At 35.2% G+C, this 22250-nt stretch overlaps 1 long non-coding RNA gene across 1 annotated transcript; it reads left to right on the top strand.

Annotated features, from left to right (window-relative positions):
• Positions 1 to 848: 848 nt before the first annotated feature.
• Positions 849 to 9192, top strand: LOC108582819. Its single transcript, XR_001896638.3, has 3 exons — positions 849 to 897; positions 1573 to 1670; positions 1890 to 9192. It is a non-coding gene; the product is annotated as an uncharacterized LOC108582819 (long non-coding RNA).
• The last annotated feature ends 13058 nt before the right edge of the window (positions 9193 to 22250 follow it).

The raw sequence follows: 22250 nt of genomic DNA, 5'->3' as shown, positions 1-22250 counted from the left end.
GCTGACAGAGGTTGAAGGAGATTCTCTTGTCCGATAGCAGACAGGGGTTGTTGAGATTCTCTTCAACAGAGTTTGAAGGAGTTTTTCTTGGGTGGTTGCTAAGGGCCTCTTCATCCCCAAGAATGCCTCTGTGTTTCTTTTCCCTTTTCTCTTTTCCAAGCACAAAAGAAACCCCAGACTTTCATCACTTTCCTGTTATGTGTTGAACATGCTAGCTATTATATTTTCTATAGCTCTCATCTTTTCAACAACAGAAGAGTTATAGGCCACCCTATACTCTTTCCCCTACCTTTTCTGAGATGTAGAAACATAAACTGTAAGAAGGAAAGTACTAAGGGGGTGTGTCTGTCTGTTCATATCTGTGTGTAGGGGGGTAACAGGTAGAGGATAAAGAGCAATTTACAAATTTTGAAAATATGTGTTCTGATTATTAAGGTACTTAAAAATATAATCTGAGGGCACTCACAAATAAGTACTTATTTTACCAGTGGGTTGGAAGTGGTCCTACCTAGTATACCAGAAATTTATTATCTTTACTTTGTGTGTGTGTCTGTGTAAATCACATTGATTTGATATAGTTTGAAAATGTGTCCCTTCCAAATCTCATGTTAAATTGTAATCTTCATTGTTGGAGGTGGGGCCTGGTGGGAGGTGTTTGGTCATGGAGGTGGATCACTCATGGCTTGGTGCTATCCTCAGGATAGTGTGTCAGCACTTGTGATATCTGGTTGTTTAAAAGTGTGTGAAACCTCCCCCCCTCACTCACCCTCTCGTTCCTGCTCTAGTCACGTGACATGCCTGCTTCCCCTTCACCTTCCACCGCAATTGTAACATTCCTGAGGCCCTCACCAGAAACCGAGCGGGTGTTGGTGCCATGCTTGTACAGCCTGCAGAACCGTGAGTCAATCAAACTTCTTTTCTTTATAAATTATTCAGTGTCAGGCATTTCTTTATAGCAATGCAAGAATAGCCCAACACACATGAACTAAACCGTTTATGAAAGAGAAATAATATGTTTATAAACACATTTATACAGTTCAGTAGTTACTTCCACGTTATATATAGTGGATGACAACAATTGTATTAATTATTTCAAATACATATTTCTTGTTTTACTGTAGCTTATTTAATAGTAATTAATGAAAAGCAAATAGAGTTAATAAGATTGCATAAATATAACATGCCAAAACCAAGGATTATAAGTTTCTAATACTACTTATTTATATATTCTTGGTTATTTATAGTTAAGTCCCCATAATGCATTTATAGGATGATTCAAGGAATGAGATAAATAACATTTGAGTCATTTAACTGTTTTTCTTAATCTTTTGGAAAACCAGACAGAAAAGTAACTTGAATTTCATGTTAAGTATGTGTGTTTATGATTGAGAATTGATAAGAGAAAGCACTGCATTGCCATGAGTCATGGTTCCTGAGTCATCTTTGATAGGGGCATTGGTGGGTGCCTATGGGTAAATCACTTAACTTCTTGGAAGTTAACTTCCAAGTCAGTGTTCTTAACTGTGAAATGTGTTACTTTCTCTAAAATGTTCACTTCACTGGGTCACATAGAGGAATAAATGAAGTGATGCCTGGAGTACTGTTTCCTAGCTTCTCCAGTGGCTGGTTGCTTTTCATCCTTCAGATCTCAACCCAAAGGCAATTCCTGGGTAAGACCAGCCTTTCTGTTCTCCACTACCCCACATCATGATGCCCCCCCATCATTAACTTTCATTCTCTAACGTATCATACTGTTTATTTCCTTCATAGCACTTATAACTTTCTGAAGTGTTCTTTCTTATATATTTTTTTTACTTGTTTATTGCCTGCTCCTACAGAACATAAGTTTCATAGGGTTAATAAAATTTTTTTCCTCCTGTATCTCCTAGGATGGTACCTAGGACATGGTGTGATGTGTAGCAGACATTCAACAAAAATACAGAGGCAGAAAATGGGAATGTGAAAAGTATAAATTGCAAAGCAAAATGCAAGTTGACAACCTTGATTTCCTGCTCAAAACCATGTCTTCTGTTTTATCTAGATGCATGGATAGTCTTTCCTAGTAAAAAAAATTTTGCCCTGTAAGTTTTGAGGGTGTCAATTTTTTTGTCTTTTAAAAAAAGATCTATGGGAATATTGGCTGGATGAGCAATGGTGAAGACACAATAAGCTTAGCTGTTAAAACAGGAGCCAAATTTGCAATTTGTGAAAGGAAATAACAGGAATGCCCCTGTTCTGCCCAGCCCAGGCTTTGGAATTGATATGGAAATCTTCTAATTACTAATGTGATTGAACAAGAGCAGATGGAGAGATAAAGCTTTGGTCAAAGAGAAGACTTCCATCTCCTAGGTTGTAATGAGACACTTTGAATATCCAAGTGTATCTGCTGTGACTTAAACCATTTAAAGGCACTCTTTCATGGATACCATTTGTGTGTGTGTGTGTGAAAGCTCAAGTTTACCTGAGAAAAATTTACTGTTAATAAGTTTATTCAATACAAGCCGCATGGGGAATATAATTTTGACAGGAGAGATAATCCTCAGCCACTTAGCTATCTAAAAATAGAAATATCTCAATTCCTAGATCAGAAAGTATGTACATTTAAAGAAGGGCAGAGGAAAATAATCTTTTTGCTTTGCCTTGAAAGGCAGATTGGATGAATGCCTGCCCTGGGGAGGCAGTAGAGCCTGGTATAAATAACATCGCCTCTAGGATCACAGTAAACAGGTTTTGATCATGGCCAATGATTAACTCTATGATTTTAACTCCATAAGCCTCAGTTCCCTCATCCATAAGATGGCGGTGATGACAACAGTCATATAGGGTTGTTGTGAAGATTAAGAGGGTACGTACTTGCACACACACACATACACAAAGAGTGGTTTCTGACACATGCGAGCACTTTATAATGGTCACTATAAAACTGCTGTCTAATCAGTCACTTTGAAAGGGAAATAAAGATCTGATTGTTTGCTTCTGTGGGGGCCCTCTGCTTCTGCAACAGTGGCTCTTTGAAGTAAAATGTTCCTACTGTTCTCTCAGAGCTCTGGAGGAGTAAGAATTACTGTAGGACTGTGATATGATGGTGAATAAATTAAGTGACAGGAGACAGTGCTGGGAATCACAGAGAAAAAGGGATCAGGGGCTGCTGAAGTTACACTGTGAGGCTATAGCTTTCAATGGCAATTATTACATATTACCTTTCTGTGCTTCTTCAGAGGAAAACTAGTGCTTTTGAAATATATTATTTTCACTAAAGGACTACATTAAAAAAATCTTATCTTTGGGGTGCAATAATGTAAACACACTATGAGAAAGCCAATTTGTATCTGTTAGTTCTTAAATACTTCTTTTTTTATTAAGAGTCTTTACAAAATATTAGCAGTATCATTTTTATATGAGTAATTTTAAATGGCTCAGGTTTGCTAACCATCGTAAAACCCAGGGAGTAAGGGTGTGTGTATGTGTATGTGTGTGTGTGTATACATGTGTGTGTATTCCCTATGGGTAAAGGGCAAGGGCAAGTCATATTCTTCTTAAGTATTTGTTGAAATAAAAGAGAGAAAATAAAGCTTGGTTTTAGTGTTTTCTTAATTGTTACAGTCTTAGAATACTTACTTAGGTAACCCTGTTGCATGAAGATACAGGTTTTTTTTTTTTTTTCCAGGGTGTTGCTTATTTACTGGTTTAAATTACAAAACATGGTGGCTTCCAAGAATTAATTTTATGAGTCGTTATCAATGTACTTTCTAGAAAGCATGAAGCCAAAAAAAGTTTTTATATTTAAAAAGATATCAGAATGATTAAGATTTGGAGGAAAATATAGAAAACCATAGTCAGGAGTCTCATAGAGCCCCTAGTTTAATTCAAATATTCATTAAATATTTATGTTCAACTATGCAGTGGGTTCTTTCCTAGAAAGTAGAGCTCTGGAGTTAAGTAAACTAGCTCCCTGTCCCTAAAGGAACTTGCAGAAGGAAAAACCTGGAACCATAGAAATACCATAAAATATTTTCAAGTAATTGCCATTATTATTATCCTGGTGAGTAGCCCAGGTAACCTGAGTAGTTAGGCTTATCCAAGGGCTGTCCACATGATCCCTAGACCAATAAATGTTTTGGGATTTTGTCTGCCAAAGCTATTTTCAGCAATATAGTCAGCTCTAAATTGTGTTTTAAAGTTAAATATATAATTATATATGTATGTTTATATCTATTTTTCTATTTATGTCTTTTTATTTGGGCCTTTGTTCTCTGGCATCTTGGGTTACTATTGGGTTTACGCTTGCAGGATTCATGCTTATATTGTTGTCCAAGGTGTTCCACTCTGTTTGGTTGTGGTCTGTACTCAGAAATCTGGCTAGTAACTTTTCTGGCTCTCCAGCCAGGGATCAGTTGTTTCTGTTAAGCCTTTAATGGGTTTTGCTTTAGATCAGCTGCAAACTACAAATGTTGTCTATTCTGAAGTTGATATATCTTGTAAGAACTTTATTGATGTAGCAAAATGTATTGATAAATACATCTTCCTTCCTAAACTATTTGAATTGTTAGATTTACCAAGTATGGATTGTTTATCTCTATGCTTTTCTACGTTTGTTCTTTCTATTCTCTTCAGTAGAACTGTCTTTGCTATTCTTGACCAGCCTCACAAGTTTAATTATTGTGGACTTCTGACATGTTTTTAATATGTAAGGCTGCCACTCTTCTCTCTTATTGATATTCCCATCTCCCAAATTAAAAAAAAATCCTGTATTTTTATATTTTTCATATTAATTTTAGAATAATTTGGTCAATTTCTAAAAATTACTTATGTCTGTTGGAATTTTATTAATATCTACATTAATTTGAAAAATACTACCTCTTAGTATTTATTTTTCAAGCTCCTAGAAGACATTTACATCTTTTAATAAAGTTCTATAGTCTTATTCAAATAGGTCTTCACCAAAACAGGGTTTTGAAGGGTAATTTTCTCTAATTGGTACTGGGAACAAACTGTAAAATTTCTGAAATTGTTAAGTCTATGAACTCAGAGCACCCACCCTACCATTTCTGCTGAATACTAATCATCACATTAAAATTGTATTTTAGAGATTACTTTCATAGAAAGCATCTTACTTGATCCTCTCAATTATTGTGAAGTGGATGCTCTGGTAATCCCCATTTTTACAGATTCCCTCTGCCCAGGATGGTCTTTTATCCCCACTGATGTATCTTTAAATCTTGTATATCCTTCAAAATCAGTTAAAATGTTCCCGCTTCCCCATAGTATTTCTTGATCTCCCAGCTTACTCAAAGAAGTAATCTTCTCTCTTAAATGCCTTTATCCATGTCTTTCTTAGGAATGTATCATTCGCATTTTATATGTCTTTCCAAGTCCTTAGATCACAATAGCACCCAGCACAGTGCCTGTCACACAGAGAGCACTCAAGTGGCCATATTGTTAATGGCTGCCTGGAAGTCCTGGGAGGCTGCAGAAGCAGAATTTTAACAGTTTAGGTGCTTTTCCACGTGGCTAACACTTCAAACACCTAGACATCAAGCAAGAACATTCACCTAGTAAGGAAACCCACATCATAGGCTTAAGATACCTATCTCTGTTACTGATGTTATTTCATATTTTGTGGAATGACCTTGCCATGTTAAAAAAAAAAAAAGATAGTACTAAGTCTTTCACTGAAAGAATATTAGAAATGTTATATATGCAAAATACTCCTCAGTTTAAATCTCCCTTCCTTATTTATTTTCTTTTTTCCTTTTTCCATGAAATTGTACACTGTGTGCATGCTACTGTGCTAGGTATTTTTATTTTTATAGGAGTGTTTTGTGAAATCCACATCTGTTTATATACATGGTTACCTTTTTTTAAATCACCTTCAGAAGATTAAAAGAGATCTGAGACTCCAATTTGTTTCATTAGAAAGGCATTAATATAATGTTTTGCATTGTTAAGTCCATGCAACATCTTAAACATACAACAGAGGACATATATACATCTGTTAGTGGACATATAATGCAAATCTTTAAGGTATGCTTAGTTAGAAAATGTAATCTTTCAAATGAACCCTCAAATACTTTGATGAAGTGAACAGATTGGTGCAACATAAGCCCATTTGTATGTAACAACAAAGAAGGATGCATCTTTTTTTTAGAGTTTTTATTTGTCAGAATAAAACGTTTTGCATTTTGAAGACATAACCATTATCAAGCATTAAAATGTTTATAGTATTAATGTTCCTAGCTTCCATGGAACTTGCAAAGAAAGAAACATTCATCTTTTCATTCTTAAGGAAATATAAAGAGATATTCATTTGCTTTTGTAAGCATAATGAAATAAAAATATTGAACATAGAGTCCTGACTGGTGGGGGAAATACATGTCACAATTTCGTGTCCCAGTATATTTTTTATTCTGCTGTAACCTTTGATCAACACCAGTTTCTTTCCTCTCTCTTCAAACAGAAAGAGGTCAACATAAAAATGCCTGTCAAGGAGCTGACAGAACAGATTTATTGTGCAAGTTAGATTTTGTTGGCGCGTTCTCTCCTAACATTATGCCGTAGGTGCTGGATTTTTTCTTTCCTGAGATATATATATTTTTCTCTCCTGAAAGAATGCAAACATAAAACACATAGGTTATTCCAAGAACTTTGAGATATGGTATACTAGATAAAAAATTATGAGAGTATTCTTCACTGCTAGGAGACCCTACAGTGATAATGTAAAAAAATGGGAAAAGTGAGACGTCTGAGGGCTTAATGGATATATTCAAAAGAAAAATGGAACTCTTACGAATGCATATTTTTTATATAGACCTTTTATTTCTAGTTTTTAAAAATGGGGCTGTGTCCATGCATCAAAAGTCTTATGAAAATGGAAGCATTTTTATATACAGGTCAGGAGAAAATACTGCCCTCATGCCTTTTTTTTTTTTTTTTAATTCATCACCTAGATGATTCAGGTTAATTATTTTTATGACCTAAATATTCTAGGAAATGACTTTAATTATCCAGTGAACCTTGTATGTGTAACAAAGTTTAAGAAAGGCACAAGACCAGAAGAATAAATATATTTTCAAGTGTAAATTAAGTTCACCTGTTTATTGACATCATGTGGTTAAAAATAAAAGAAAAACTATTTCTCAATTTTACTTGAATTAATGGAGGTCCTTGGCTGAAATCAAGGGCCAACATCATCCAATGACCAGGAGACTGTGGGAGAGCGAACCAAGTATATTCTGGTTCAGAACTGTCCCTTCTCCTCTGATTGAGCTTTGAGCCCAGTTGGGAGCTGTATCAGCTCCCTAGGAATGCTATAACAAAGTATCACGAACTGGGTGGCTTAAAACAACAGAAATTGAGTCTCCTACTTCTGGAGGCTAGAAGTCTGGAATACAGGCATTAGCAGGGCCAGGTTTCCTCTGAGAATCTGAATATTTGAGTAGAATCTTTCCTCGCCTCTTCCTAGCCTCTGGTGGTGGCCATCAATCATAGTTGCTTGTTGATTTGTAGCTGCATTACACCAATCTCTACTTCAGTCACCACATGGTGTTTTCTCTGTGTGTCTGTGTCTTCGCATGGTCATCTTCTTATAAGGGCATCAATCGTTTTGAGTTAAGGGCTTACTCTAATGTATTATAACCTCATTTTTATTACATCTGCAACAACACTGTTTCAAAAAACGAGATACTGGAGTTAGAAAATTAGCTCCAATAAAACCTATAACAAGTACCCTTCTTTATTATCAGGATGCTGGTCTGCCCAGCACTGCTGAATTCAACAAAGACCTCTGCATTGACATATGTAATGGCCATTTTTATTCTCATTAATGCCCTACTTCTTGATGGCATTGATGGTGTACTGCTAAGTACACCTACCAACCTGAAATTCCCTCCTCCCTTTACTGCTTGGCAATGTTCCTATGATGTAGAACTGATAATTACCTAAATGACAAGGCATTTTTGGCTGTCAAATGACTACCTCCTATCCCTATGTTATGTCAAGGCATATCTGATGGGACAAACCCATGTTACTCTTTTACTTCCCCATTTTGGTATTTTATGGCCTTATCTGTATTTTGCAGGGTATTAATTTTTCACTTTTTTAGTAGACTTTCCTGAGGTGACATTATCCACTTCTATGCCTTGAATTATCACTCGTATGCTAATGATTGCCTCATTCATGTGTCTAAGATCTTAAATCTCAACTGCATGCTTAAAGTTTCCATGTGGATGTACCCCAGGTACATTTTTCATGTCTCCATCTGAGCATGTGTTTCCTTCACAGGCAGAATTTTAGGTATCACTTTAGAATTCTATTTATCTTGCCCATATTCACTTGATTATTAGTTTTCATTTATTCAATTCTTTAAAATAACCCTTGTCTAAACCCTGCTAGCCATGTCTAGTTACTGCCTCAGTTTAAAACCTACTTCTTTCCTGGACAGAGGTTCTTCTATTCACAGACATATCCCACTTTAGTCAATCTTCTGCACAACGTCTAGGGTGATATTTAAAAACTACATTTTTAAACACGTCTCTTTCTTGCTTAAAATACATCATCAACATCGTTTATTGATGCATTTTTAACCTCATAATTTGAAGCCTTTGCCCACTGCTCCAGCTAAGTCCCTTGCACTGCTCCAGCCATGATGACTATGTACTGTTCCCTGGATGCAGAATACTATTTTATGCTCTTCTGCCTATGTTTCTGAAATGTGCTCTGCTATGAAAAAACTTCCACTATATTTCATCCTGCTAATATATGAATACTTTAATTCTTTTTAAATGGTATTTTCTCAATAAAATATTCATAACTGAAAGAGACCCCTAGGCTATATTCCAATTGAGCACTTTTCTAAGAACCTGAATTATTTGAATTGAACTTAATTTTGGTTTTTATTAATCAACATAGATAATTCTCTTTCTGACCATTGCACAGTTGATTGGAAAACTCAGTTGCATTAATATAGTTCTTCAGTCCTATTATGATTATAAAATTATTATGAAACAAATACACATGTGGAAGTGAATTAAAGCAGTCCTAGGATTAAGCTGGATTGATGACTGTTTAGCCAGACTTCCTGTTGAGTAGCTATTAAAGCTATTTGGCCTCTGGTAAAAAGATCAATTCATCAAGAAGAGCTAGCTATCCTAAATATATATGCACCCAATACAGGAGCACCCAGATTCATAAAACAAGTCCTTAGAGACTTACAAAGAGACTTAGACTCCCACACAATAATAATGGGAGACTTTAACACCCCACTGTCAACATTAGACAGATCAACGAGACAGAAAGTTAACAAGGATATCCAGGAATTGAACTCAACTCTGCACCAAGCGGACTTAATAGACATCTACAGAACTCTCTACCCCAAATCAACAGAGTATACATTCTTCTTAGCTCCACATCGCACTTCTTCCAAAATTGACTGCATAGTTGGAAGTAAAGCACTCCTCAGCAAATGTACAAGAACAGAAATTATAACAAACTGTCTCTCAGACCACAGTGCAATCAAACTAGAACTCAGGACTAAGAAACTCAATCAAAACCGCTCAACTACATGGAAACTGAACAACCTGCTCCTGAATGACTACTGGGTACATCACGAAATGAAGGCAGAAATAAAGATGTTCTTTGAAACCAATGAGAACAAATATAAAACATACCAGAATCTCTGGGACACATTTAAAGCAGTGTGTAGAGGGAAATTTATAGCACTAAATGCCCACAAGAGAAAGCAGGAAAGATCTAAAATTGACACCCTAACATCACAATTAAAAGAACTAGAGAGGCAAGAGCAAACACATTCAAAAGCTAGCAGAAAGCAAGAAATAACTGAGATCAGAGCAGAAGTGAAGGACATAGAGACACAAAAACCCTCCAAAAAATCAATGAATCCAGGAGCTGGTTTTTTGAAAAGACCAACAAAATTGATAGACCCCTAGCAAGACTAATAAAGAAGAAAAGAGAGAAGAATCAAATAGACACAATAAAAAATGATAAGGGGATATCACCACCAACCCCACAGAAATACAAACTACCATCAGAGAATACTATAAACACCTCTACGCAAATAAACTAGAAAACCTAGAAGAAATGGATAATTTCCTGGATGCTTACACTCTCTCAAGACTAAACCAGGAAGAAGCTGAATCCCTGAATAGACCAATAGCAGGCTCTGAAATTGAGGCAATAATTAATAGCCTACCAACCAAAACAAATCCAGCACCAGACAGATTCACAGCCGAATTCTACCAGAGGTACAACGAGGAGTTGGTATCATTCCTTCTGAAACTATTCCAATCAATAGAAAAAGAAGGAATCCTCCCTAACTCATTTTACAAGGCCAACATCATCCTCATACCAAAGCCTAACAGAGCCAGAACAAAAAAAAGAGAATTTTAGACCAATATCTCTGATGAACATTGATGCAAAAATCCACAATAAAATAGTGGCAAACCGAATCCAGCAGGACATCAAAACCTTATCCACCATGATCAAGTGGGCTTCATCCCTGGGATGCAAGGCTGGTTCAACATATGCAAATCAATAAATATAATCCAGCATATAAACAGAACCAAAGACAAAAACCACATGATCATCTCAATAGATGCAGAAAAGGCCTTTGACAAAATTCAACAGCCCTTCATGCTAAGAACTCTCAATAAATTTGGTATTGATGGAATGTATCTCAAAATAATAAGAGGTATTTATGACAAACCCACAGCTAATATCATAGTGAATGGGCAAACACTGGAAGTATTCCCTTTGAAAACTGGCACAAGACAGGGATGCCCTCTCTCACCACTCCTATTCAATATAGTGTTGGAAGTTCTGGCTAGGGCAGTCAGGCAAGAGAAAGAAATCAAGGGTATTCAGTCAGGAAAAGAAGAAGTCAAATTGTCCTTGTTTGCAGATGACATGATTGTATATTTAGAAAACCCCATTGTCTCAGCCCAAAATGTCCTTAAGCTGATAAGCAACTTCAACAAAGTGTCAGGATACACAATCAGTGTGCAAAAATCACAAGCATTCTTATACACCAATAACAGACAAACAGAGAGCAAAATCATGAGTGAACTCCCATTCACAATTGCTTCAAAGAGAATAAAATACCTTGGAGTCCAATTTACAAAGGATGTAAAGAAACTCTTCAGGGAGAACTACAAACCACTGCTCAGTGAAATAAAAGAGGACACAAACGAATGGAAGAACATTCCATGCTCATGGATAAAAAGAATCAATATCGTGAAAATGGCCATTCTGCCCAAGGTAATTTATAGATTAAATGGCATCCTCATTAAGCTAATGACTTTCTTCACATAATTGGAAAAAACTACTTTAAAGTTCATATGGAACCAAAAAAGAGCCCACATTGCCAGTACAATCCTAAGCCAAAAGAACAAAGCTGGAGGCATCACGCTACCTGACTTCAAACTATACCACAAGGCTACAGTAACCAAAACAGCATGGTACTGGTACCAAAACAGAGATATAGACCAATGGAACAGAACAGAGCCCTCAGAAATAATACCACACATCTACAGCCATCTGATCTTTGACAAACCTGACAAAAACAACAAATAGGGAAAGGATTCCCTATTTAATAAATGGTGCTGGGAAAATTGGCTTGTCATAAGTAGAAAGCTGAAACTGGATCCTTTCCTTACTCCTTATACGAAAATTAATTCAAGATGGATTAGAGACTTAAATGTTAGACCTAAAACCATAAAAACCCTAGAAGAAAACCTAGGTAATACCATTCAGGACATAAGCATAGGCAAGGACTTCATGTCTAAAACACCAAAAGCAATGGCAACAAAAGCCAAAATTGACAAATGGGATCTAATTAAACTAAAGAGCTTCTGCACAGCAAAAGAAACTACCATCAGAGTGAACAGGCAACCTACAGAATGGGAGGAAATTTTTGCAATCTACTCATCTGACAAAGGGCTAATATCCAGAACCTATAAAGAACTGAATCAAATTTACAAGAAAGAAACAACCCCATCAAAAAGTGGGCAAAGGATATGAACAGACACTTCCCAAAAGAAGACATTTATGTAGCCAACAGACACATGAAAAAATGCTCATCATCACTGGACATCAGAGAAACGCAAATCAAAACCGCAATGGGATACCATCTCACACCAGTTAGAATGACAATCATTAAAAAAATCAGGAAACAACAGGTGCTGGAGAGGATATGGAGAAATAGGAACACTTTTACACTGTTGGTGGGACTGTAAACTAGTTCAACCATTGTGGAAGACAGTGTGGCGGTTCCTCAAGGATCTAGAACTAGAAATACCATTTGACCCAGCCATCCTATTAGTGGCGATATACCCAAGGGATTATAAGTCATACTGCTATAAAGACACATGTACACGTATGTTTATTGCGGCACTATTCACAATAGCAAAGACCTGTAATCAACCCAAATGTCTGTCAGTGACACTGGATTAAGAAAATGTGGCACATACACACCATGGAATACTATGCAGCCATAAAAAAGGATGAGTTTGTGTCCTTTGTAGGGACATGGATGCAGCTGGAAACCATCATTCTCAGCAAACTATTGCAAGAACAGGAAACCAAACACCGCATGTTCTCACTCATAGGTGAGAATTGAACAATGAGATCACTTGGACACAGGAAGGGGATCATCACACACCAGGTCCTATTGTGGGGAGGGTTGGGGTAGGGATAGCATTAGGAGATATACCTAATGTAAATGAGGAGTTAATGGGTGCAGCACACCAACATGGCACATGTATACATATGTAACAAACCTGCACGTTGTGCACATGTACCCTAGAACTTAAATTATAATAATAAGAAAAGCTGTTTGGACTCAATTATTACTCAGAGACAGTTTCATTTCAAATGGAGAAGTGATGTACTGAATGGTAAACAATGGAATTGATGTAGGCTGTCTGCGAACTGAACTGAAAATCACCTAATCAATTACAAATTTTTGGCTGTCATAATGACTGAATTACCTGGGTGAACAATACCATGGTGGAAAAGAACTTGGTTAGGTGGACTGTCTGACCTCTATGCCATCAGTTGTATAACAATCTGATTGATTACTCTCTGACTGGCCTAAACTATCTAGAAAACTATCAATTTTCTGTCATGTGTAATCCTATCCATATTATAATGCAGGCTATTGCTAAGACTGCATTGTATTTAATTTTCCATTACTGGTGAGGAAGGTCACTGTAACATAATGTTACACTATAACTTCATATAATACATGAAGCCTTTTCTTACCATGTGAATAGGGGATTCAGATTTAAACAGTGCCTTTAAAAAAGGACTCGTTTAATTTAATCAGAGTATCTGCAGTTAAGTGTTAGTACTTTTCTTAAGTAGTACTTGAAAAACCTGTTCTTATCATTTTAGTGTATCTATTGCTTACTCTTTATCATGATTTTGAAAATATCAGATGTTTTGCCACCTGCATAAATTTGACTTTTAAAATTGTATTCTTCTGTTACATTCTAGAAAATAAGTGTTAAGTTTTAAAAAAGAACAAAGTTGCTGAAACTACAGAGTGGGTGATACAGTAAGAATCATGGAGTGCATGGCATGTGCGAGCTACAGAATCTCTAAAAATAGTAACTGGTATATTGATAATTAATAGAGTGACTATAAAATACTTATTAAAACAGCTTTAGCTATTTTACTTCCTGAAGTATACATTTGCACATTTAACGGTGGGAACCCAAACGCTGGACACAGGCTAAGAAAAAGGCTAATAATAGTCAAGTGCTTTGGTTGGCAGATCTCTAAAACTAATTTATTCTCACAGATTGTAAATGAAATATTTAAGATTCACTGGAAATTAGCTTACGTAATCCTGAAGTCAGGATTTCTTGCAGAGTATGTTAGTAGTAGCAATTCCTTTCAGAAACTCTTTGTGGTTGGAATTTATACACTTAAAGCATATGGGTATCTTATCTGTGATAATCTTCAATTTGGGACGCCAACCATCAATTGTACTAGCAGTATGCTTCAAAAGAGATCTTCGAGACATAGATTTAAAGAAGATCTGATTATTCTAGGTAAAGAAAACTTATAGGAAAAAGCAGATTTTTGTGTTTAAAACTAAGCCAATATAGAAACCAAAATTTCAAAAGTTTATAGCAAGTGATGGATGCAACCAAGATAAAGTTCACTTGAATTATAAGAATTAAAGGGGCAATTCTGAAAAATTGTGAAACAATTTGAAATCACTGCTTTAGAATTCAATAAACTTAGATTTATTTTTATTTTTTGACTCATGATGACTATATTTTAAGGTTATATCAGTAACACCTTAAAACCAGATTTTTAATTCAGGCATGTTTTTGTTTGTATTTTTTCATCTCAGGTATTGCTTAAGAATTCTGCTTGCCTGGGTTAACTGTGTTATTATTATTAGTTTTTTAGGTTTCACTTAGTTCATCTATTAGAAACACATGAATTCAGGAATCTATTTAAGAGGTAAATTAACAAAAGGAACAGAAACCCTTATGTGTAGTAAACTTTCTTACTTAAAATTATTTTAACAAATCCAGCAGTTTTACTCCTCTCTCTCTCTCTCTCTATATATATATATATGTGTGTATATATATATATACCCAAGAAAAATGCATACATATGAACATCAAAAATTTGCGTAAGAATAAACATAATGTCATTATTAATATTAACTAAATTGAATATGACCCAAATGTCCCTCAAAAATAACATGGATCAATAAGTTGTGGCATGTTCATATAAGAATGTGGAAGAATACGTCACACAATGAAAATAAAGAAGCTAATGTTACAAGCAACAACATAGAAGAATCTTACATGTACTTTTGGGCAAAAGAAGCCTAACAATGTAATAAATGTTGCATACTTTCATATGTATGAAGTTTCCATTATACTAAGCATTAGAAGTTACCATAGATCCCTTTAGGGAAGAAGAAAGGGGTATCGATCTGGAAGAGATACAGAGGAGGTTCCTGGGAGGCATTCTTTCTTGATGTGGGTTGTTGTTGCATACCCTTACTTTGTGACAACTTCTGAATGATGTGTATACTTTTCTATATGCATATTATGCTTTAATAATTATTTTTAAATTAGATTACCCCAGTTATAATGGCAGTTACTAAAAACTCACAAAATAACGGATGTTGGCAAAGATGTGGAAAAAAAGGAATTCTTATATACTACTGGTGGGAATGTAAATTAGTACAGCCTCTGTGGAAGAGTATGGAGACGTCTCAAAGAACTAAAAATAGAATTATCATTTGATCCAAAAATCCTACTACTGGATATCTACCCAAATGAAATTAAAGTGTTATGTCAAAAAGATGCCTGCACTTGTATGTTTATTACAGCACTATTCACAATAACAAAGATATGGAATCAATCTAAGTGTCTATCAGTGGATGATGAAAGAAAATGTGGTATGCATACACAATGGAATACTATTAAACTATAAAGAGGAATTAAATCATGTCTTTTGCAGTAGTAACATTGATGGTACGGGAGGCCATTGTCTTAAGTGAAAAAGTCAGATGCAGAGAGACAAGCATTGCATGTTCTCACTCATTAGTGGGAGCTAAGTACTGTGTACACATGGAAGTAGAGTATGGAATGATAGACAATAGAGACTTAAAAGGGTGACAGGGCGGGAAAAGGGTGGATGGTGAGAAATTACTTAATGGGTACAATGTACATTATTTGGGTGATGGATACCTTAAAGCCCTCACTTCACCACCGTGCAATCTATGCATGTAACATAATTGCGCCTCTACCTCATACATTTCTACTAGAAGTGAGTAAATAAATTTAATTATTTTTGTTAAAAGAGACCCTTGAAAACTATCACATTAATCTGGAAGAAAAAAAAAGCTATATTTTTAACAAGCCAGGCGATGTGTCAGTTTTAAGTAGGTTCCTATCATTTATTATTATAATACTTCTGAAAGAAGAACTATAAAAGATGATGAAACATGTAATTCAGTATGGTGTAGGGATAACAATTAGTGATTTTTAGTCAAATGATTGGAGTTCTAGCACTATGACTGTGATCTTTAATTTTCATGTACATAAGTTGGTATATACCAATTTTATGTACTTAATTTTGTATACTTATGTTTTTATTGATGTGTATAAAAGTAGTTTGAAGTACCAAATCAAAAATATCACTTTTTATCAACACTATTGATATATATTTGACATAGAAATTTTCATTTGTGCCTGCATAAGATTACACAATTGGCTGGGCTCGGTGGCTCACGCCTATAATCGCATCACTTTGGGAGGCTGAGGTGGGTGGATCACGAGGTCAGGAGATCGAGACCATCCTGGCTAACACGGTGAAACCCTATCTCTACTAAAAAGTCAAAAAATTAGCCGGGCGTGGTGGTGGGTTCCTGTAGTCCCAGCTACTCGGGAGGTTGAGGCAGGAGAATGGCATGAACCTGGGAGGCAGAGCTTGCAGTGAGCCGAGATGTCACCACTGCACTCCAGCCTGGGTGACAGAGTGAGACTCTATTTCAAAAAAAAAAAAGAAGATTACACAATTGACTGAAAAAAAAATTCAGCCATATCAAGGATATGAAGGATAACATATCAAGTGAATTATTAAAATCCAGATAATCAAAGCTATTATCAGTTTTTAAATGTGTCAATTATATGGTTTTTTAACAGAAGGAATGAGTATCTGATATGGTCTTTCTAGTTCATAGACTACAATATTTTGGAAATGAAAACAATCTTAGATATTATCTCAAGCTCTGTATTTTACCATAAACTTGATACTCAATACTTATTAGATGAATTACTGTAAGTAAACTGTTTATAGACAACAATAAGTGGTACAAAATATGATTCTATGTCTCAGGTTTCTCAAACACAGGCAGTTCTTCGCTTAATTACAAATCTTAAAAGTTTCTGTTTATAACTTTGTAAACTGAGTAATAAAAAATTTCATTTTATCACAGAGGGAAAAAAGGAGCTTCTTAAATGACCGTACTTAAATTTTATTAATAAATAGATTCCAGATTTATGGAATTCTATTTTTATTTTTAAATTCTTCTGAAATATGATTGATTTCACTTATATTCTTTAGGAAATCTTAATGGAACAGCATTGTGAAATGCTTTCAACAGTCATAGATTTTGGTTGTAAAAAACTTCCTTTATTTCACTCTGAATTGCTGTTGTTTTGACAACAGATGGTTTTTCTCTTTAAATGTTGGAATGCTTTTTCATTCTACCAGTTCAATTAATTTTAATGGTACCTTTAAGGGCTTGTGGTACAGTATCAGTGCTGAGAAACTGTACAGTTGTGAATAACACAGACGCCTTTCCCTTAAGCATTTACAACTTTCAGCAGTTAAACTTTTGAGAGCCTATGTGAGGAACTGGACTGGGTATATGGCAGGTCAGAGATGGAGGCGGATATTGGTAGAGAAAACAATTATTAGCTGCTGCTATTGTGGATAGATGAAATCAAAGGCAAAGCTCAAGGCAGGCAGAAAGGTAAAAATCAGGAGAGGAAATCTGGTTTCTGAAAGAGGGAAATGGAGAAATCAAGTCTTCCCCAAACAAACGTGAAAGAAACATTGCTGTGGTATTTGGAAGACCTACTATAGATTTATGACCTCGGAGTCCAAGGTTCTATTCGGCAATCACAGTGGGGTGAATGTCTTCAGTAAGTCCCACTGACTGGTCAAAAAGACCAATACTGTTCTTGCTTTTCCTTTGAGAAACTGATCCCTGGATGACAAGATTTCATGTTCAATATTTACTGAATAACAACAATTTCATTCCTCTGACTCCCCATTTCTATCCTGCAGCCAGGAACTAATTTAAGTTGTGCTTTATAAGAATTGAAAAATATTTTGAAAGTCACACTCCTTAAAAAGGAAAAAAAAAAAATTAGATCCTAAAGCTTTCTATTGTAGCCTGATCAAGTTCATGAGCATTATTTTTGGACAGAACAGAAGTTGGTTGGGTTACATCTTTTTCTTCTCTCCTATGGAAAATATTTTTAAACTTTAGAGTTTCTATTTAGTAATGTGATGACCCAATGATAGTGGATTTTTAATCAAATGAAGGGGTTTTCTTTCAATATAAGTTTAGTGAAGTTCTTTTATGCTAAGCAATTTTCTAGGTGCTACATGACTATAAAATCTTCAATATATTGACAATGATGGGTTTTGTTGATATGCCTAGGAAATTTATTGTTTAAATTGAAGTATATACAATTTTTAAAAATACTTAAAATGTTATTTGCATCTGAAGGTGCAGGCTAAAATGTTTCCATTGACAATGTTCAAAAACCTAGCTATGTTCTGTTTTTTGTGTTTTTGCAAATTTGGGTGGGAAATATTTGGTAAGTTTTTTTTTAGAGCAACATTCATTCACTCTTTCACTTAACTAGTACTGATTCATTACTTGTGATATCTGTTGCATTATGCACTGATTATGCAAATGTTAATAAGACATCCTTGTCTTGACTCACAAGAAGTTTACATGACAATTTGCAGTTCGATATATAAGACTCCTCAACCAAAACTAGAAAGTGATGATGCCTTGTAGTCAGCTCGTGAAAACATTGACAATTGGCAATTGATTGTCACTTCATTGTGACAATCATTGGGTATATAGTTCTTGTTCCAGAGATGTTAAATTTAATAAAATCATGTGTACATGAGTGTGTGTGTGTGAGTGGCAGGAAGTAAGAGGTGAAGGAGATGTTTTAAACTTTATCAGTAATGAAAAAATTTACTTTTCATGAAAAATAAAAACAGCATAGTTACTGCTTTTTCAAAATACGGACTTACAGCAGTGATGTGCTAGAGATGGCTTATACTAGGTTATGGAAGTTGGCTTGTACTGATGGCAGGAGATGATTATTAAGTTTTCAGGAATCTTGTGATCTGGTTAAATGTGGCATTATTAAAAATTAATAAACTTACAATTAAATAAATTACATTTAAGAAAGGTAATAGATTCAAAATATATCAACTCCTAATTATTTTACTATGTTTTGCTCTTCTCTGTGCTCTTGCGTTTATTTACATGTATCTGTATAAAGGAGAAATTATGTCATAGTGTTCTCCTGCACATCTCTTCCCAACTCTGCATTCAGTGACATCAGTTTTGATAGCTTGAAATCCATCTTAGGAGTGTTTACACTTCAAAAATAGACAAGCACTGCAATTATGTACCCACTGCCAAACTTCAAAAGGCAGTCATCAGAATGTTTATTGTATATAGAAAGGCAAGTCTTGGAGAGGGGATGGAGAAAAGGGAACCCTTGTACACTGTGGGTAGAAATGTAAATTGACATAGCCGTTATGGAAAAACTACGGAAGTTCCACAAAAAATGAAAACTAGAACTACCCTATGATCTAACAATCCCACTCTGTATACATAACTAAGGGAAATAAAATCAATATCCCAAAGAGAGATCTGCACTCCCATGTTCATTGTAGCATTATTGACAGTAGCCAAGATCTAGAAACAACCTAAGTGTTTGCCAATGGATGAATACATAAAGAAAACGTGGTATATACACACATTGGAGTATTAGCTTATAAAAAGAAGGAAATCCAGTCACTTACAACAACATGGGTGAAGCCAAATGACATTATGTTAAGTGAAATAAGCCAGATACAGCAAGACAAATACTGTATGATCTCACTTATACATGTAATCTAAAAAAGTTGAACTCATGGAAGCAGAGAGTAGAACGGTGGTTGTCGGGGGCTGAGGTTTTTGGGAATGGGAGATGTTGGTCAAAGGATACAAAGTTTCAACTATTCAGAACGAATAAGTTCTGAGACCTAATGTACAGCATGCTGACTATAGTTATTACTGTATTGTGTAGTTAAAATTTGCTGAAAGTAAATCTTTAATGTTCTTGCTATACATACATACATACACCCAAAATAGTACCTTTGTGAGGTGATTGATATGTTAATTACCTTCATCCCGATGATCACTTTACACCTATGTATATATGTAAACATCAAGCCGTATACCTTAAGTATGTAGAATTTTAAATTTTAAATCATACCTCAATAAACCTGGGGAAATAACACAGTCATTAAACGTTTACCAGCACACCACTTACTCATATGGGAGGCTTACCCTTTATTTTTGTTTGAAAGAGTAGAATCACAACTTCATTAACATTCATTTTCTTTAGTCCAAATTTGTCTCTTCTCACCTTGTTGGACTTGAGTGAAGCAGATGGCAAATCTGTGAACTAATTAATCACTGCTCTTGAAGTTATATTTTGTGTTTAAGAGAGCTAATGTAGGACACAGATTAGACTGACATTTCCCAAGTTAAGCCACAAACATGCAGAATTTACCTTGCTGAAATCATGGCAATGGAGACAGCAAGTGAACCCAGAATAAAACGGGCATAAAAAAACTTGTTTATTGCCTTGTCAGTGGTGAAACTCCTTGTAAAGACATGGATTAAATGAATATTCATCATAGATAAATATTCATTCAGTGATTGAGCTGGTGCTTTGTCATGATGAGAGCAAGTTAGGAGTCCATCAATAAATTAGCGTTTGGGTAACAAATATTTATCTCTAACAATTCGCTGAATACATGTTATAATGGCTCCAAAGTACAGTACATGAGAGCAAACCTATGGTGATATTAAGATGCTTTTAGCTATATTACAGCTAAGTGTCATGTATTATTTTTATGTTATATATACTAAACTCTGTCATTGTTACTTCACATTTATTGGGCTGTAATGATTTTTTTTTTTTTTCATTGAGGAAACCTAGAAGGCTAAGTGAGCTTAGCATCTTGATGGAAAATTATATATAAAATAAATGTGAAAAAAGAATAAAATAATATTTAAGAAGAAAAAGCATTTTTGTTAAAGATTGTAAGTAGGTGAGAAATGTTTTTTACAGGATTAATATTTAGCTTGGTTCTGCATAAAACTGTGTATACATTTACCTAACTAGATCAGGGGCTGGCAGTATTTCTATTAAGGGCCAGATAGTAAATATTTTAGACTTTGTAGGTTATAGAGTCTCTGTTGCAGTGTTTCAACTTTGACAATGTTGTTGGGCAGAAGCAACCAGAGACAATATGTAAATGGAGTGATTGTGTTCCCATGAACTAACAGGACTGTAGTGTGCCATGCTTGATCTGTAGCAACAGAGATCTGGTGATCACTCCGGTTAATTTTCTCAAAACAAAAGTTCTCCTTTAGCACCTGAATTGTTTTATTAGGAGTTTTATTTTGATTGTATTATTTGGGAAATTCCCAAACTTTACTCTGTTTGCACTATGGAGATCAACTGTGGTAAAGAAATAAGAGTGCATCTTCACTGTCAGATGGGGACTGAGATAATTATCTAGATATTTTAAACTCCAAAATATTTCCTCAATTATCTGCATGTACTATGTGAAAATATTGTATATCTGGATATGCTCAATCTGTTTGTGTAGTTTTCATATTTAGAAACATAATGTCAAATTAGTTATAAGGTAACTATTAGATTTCTTGGATAGGAAATTTGACTGCGTTGGCTTAAGGACCTTTCTTTTTAAATATGAAATTCTAACAGAAACTAAGATAAAAGTTTGGAAACTGAGGCCGACATAATTAACCCATACCAGGACATATAGTTCCTGTACTGAGAACAAGCAAACATAACCACTAACTCCTGGGCTATCACAATGTGAATCGACTAAAATAGCTTACTTATCAAGAGTGATGGTTAATTTTATGGATGAACTTGACTGAACCACAGGGTTCCCAGATATTTTTTCAAGCATTATTCTTGGTGTTTCTGTGAGACTTTTTTGATGAGATTAACATTTAAATTGGCAGACTGAGTAAAGTAGATTGCCCTCCATCATATAGGTGGGCCTAATCCAGTCACTTGAAAGCAGGAATAGAACAAAAGGCTGCCCCTCCCAAGAGTAAGAGAGAATTTTTCTTGCCTGGAGACCTTCAAATTAGGATATCTAATTTTTCCCAGACTTCTGACTCCACAGAAATGCCAGCTCCTCCTGCGTCTCAAGTCTGCTGGCCTTTGAACTGGAACCATTTAGTACTCAGACTGGAACTAAACCATTAGCTCTTCTGGGTTTCCAGCTTGCTGACTCACCTTGTGGATCTCAGGACATGCCAGGCTCCATAATTTAATATTTATAATAAATTTATTTATTATATAATATTGGTATATTTAGACATATTTATATATTAATCTAAT

The sequence above is a fragment of the Papio anubis genome, chromosome 1 (assembly GCF_008728515.1).
Source record: "Papio anubis isolate 15944 chromosome 1, Panubis1.0, whole genome shotgun sequence".
Taxonomy (NCBI): domain Eukaryota; kingdom Metazoa; phylum Chordata; class Mammalia; order Primates; family Cercopithecidae; genus Papio; species Papio anubis.
This window is presented reverse-complemented; position numbering and strand designations above follow the sequence as displayed.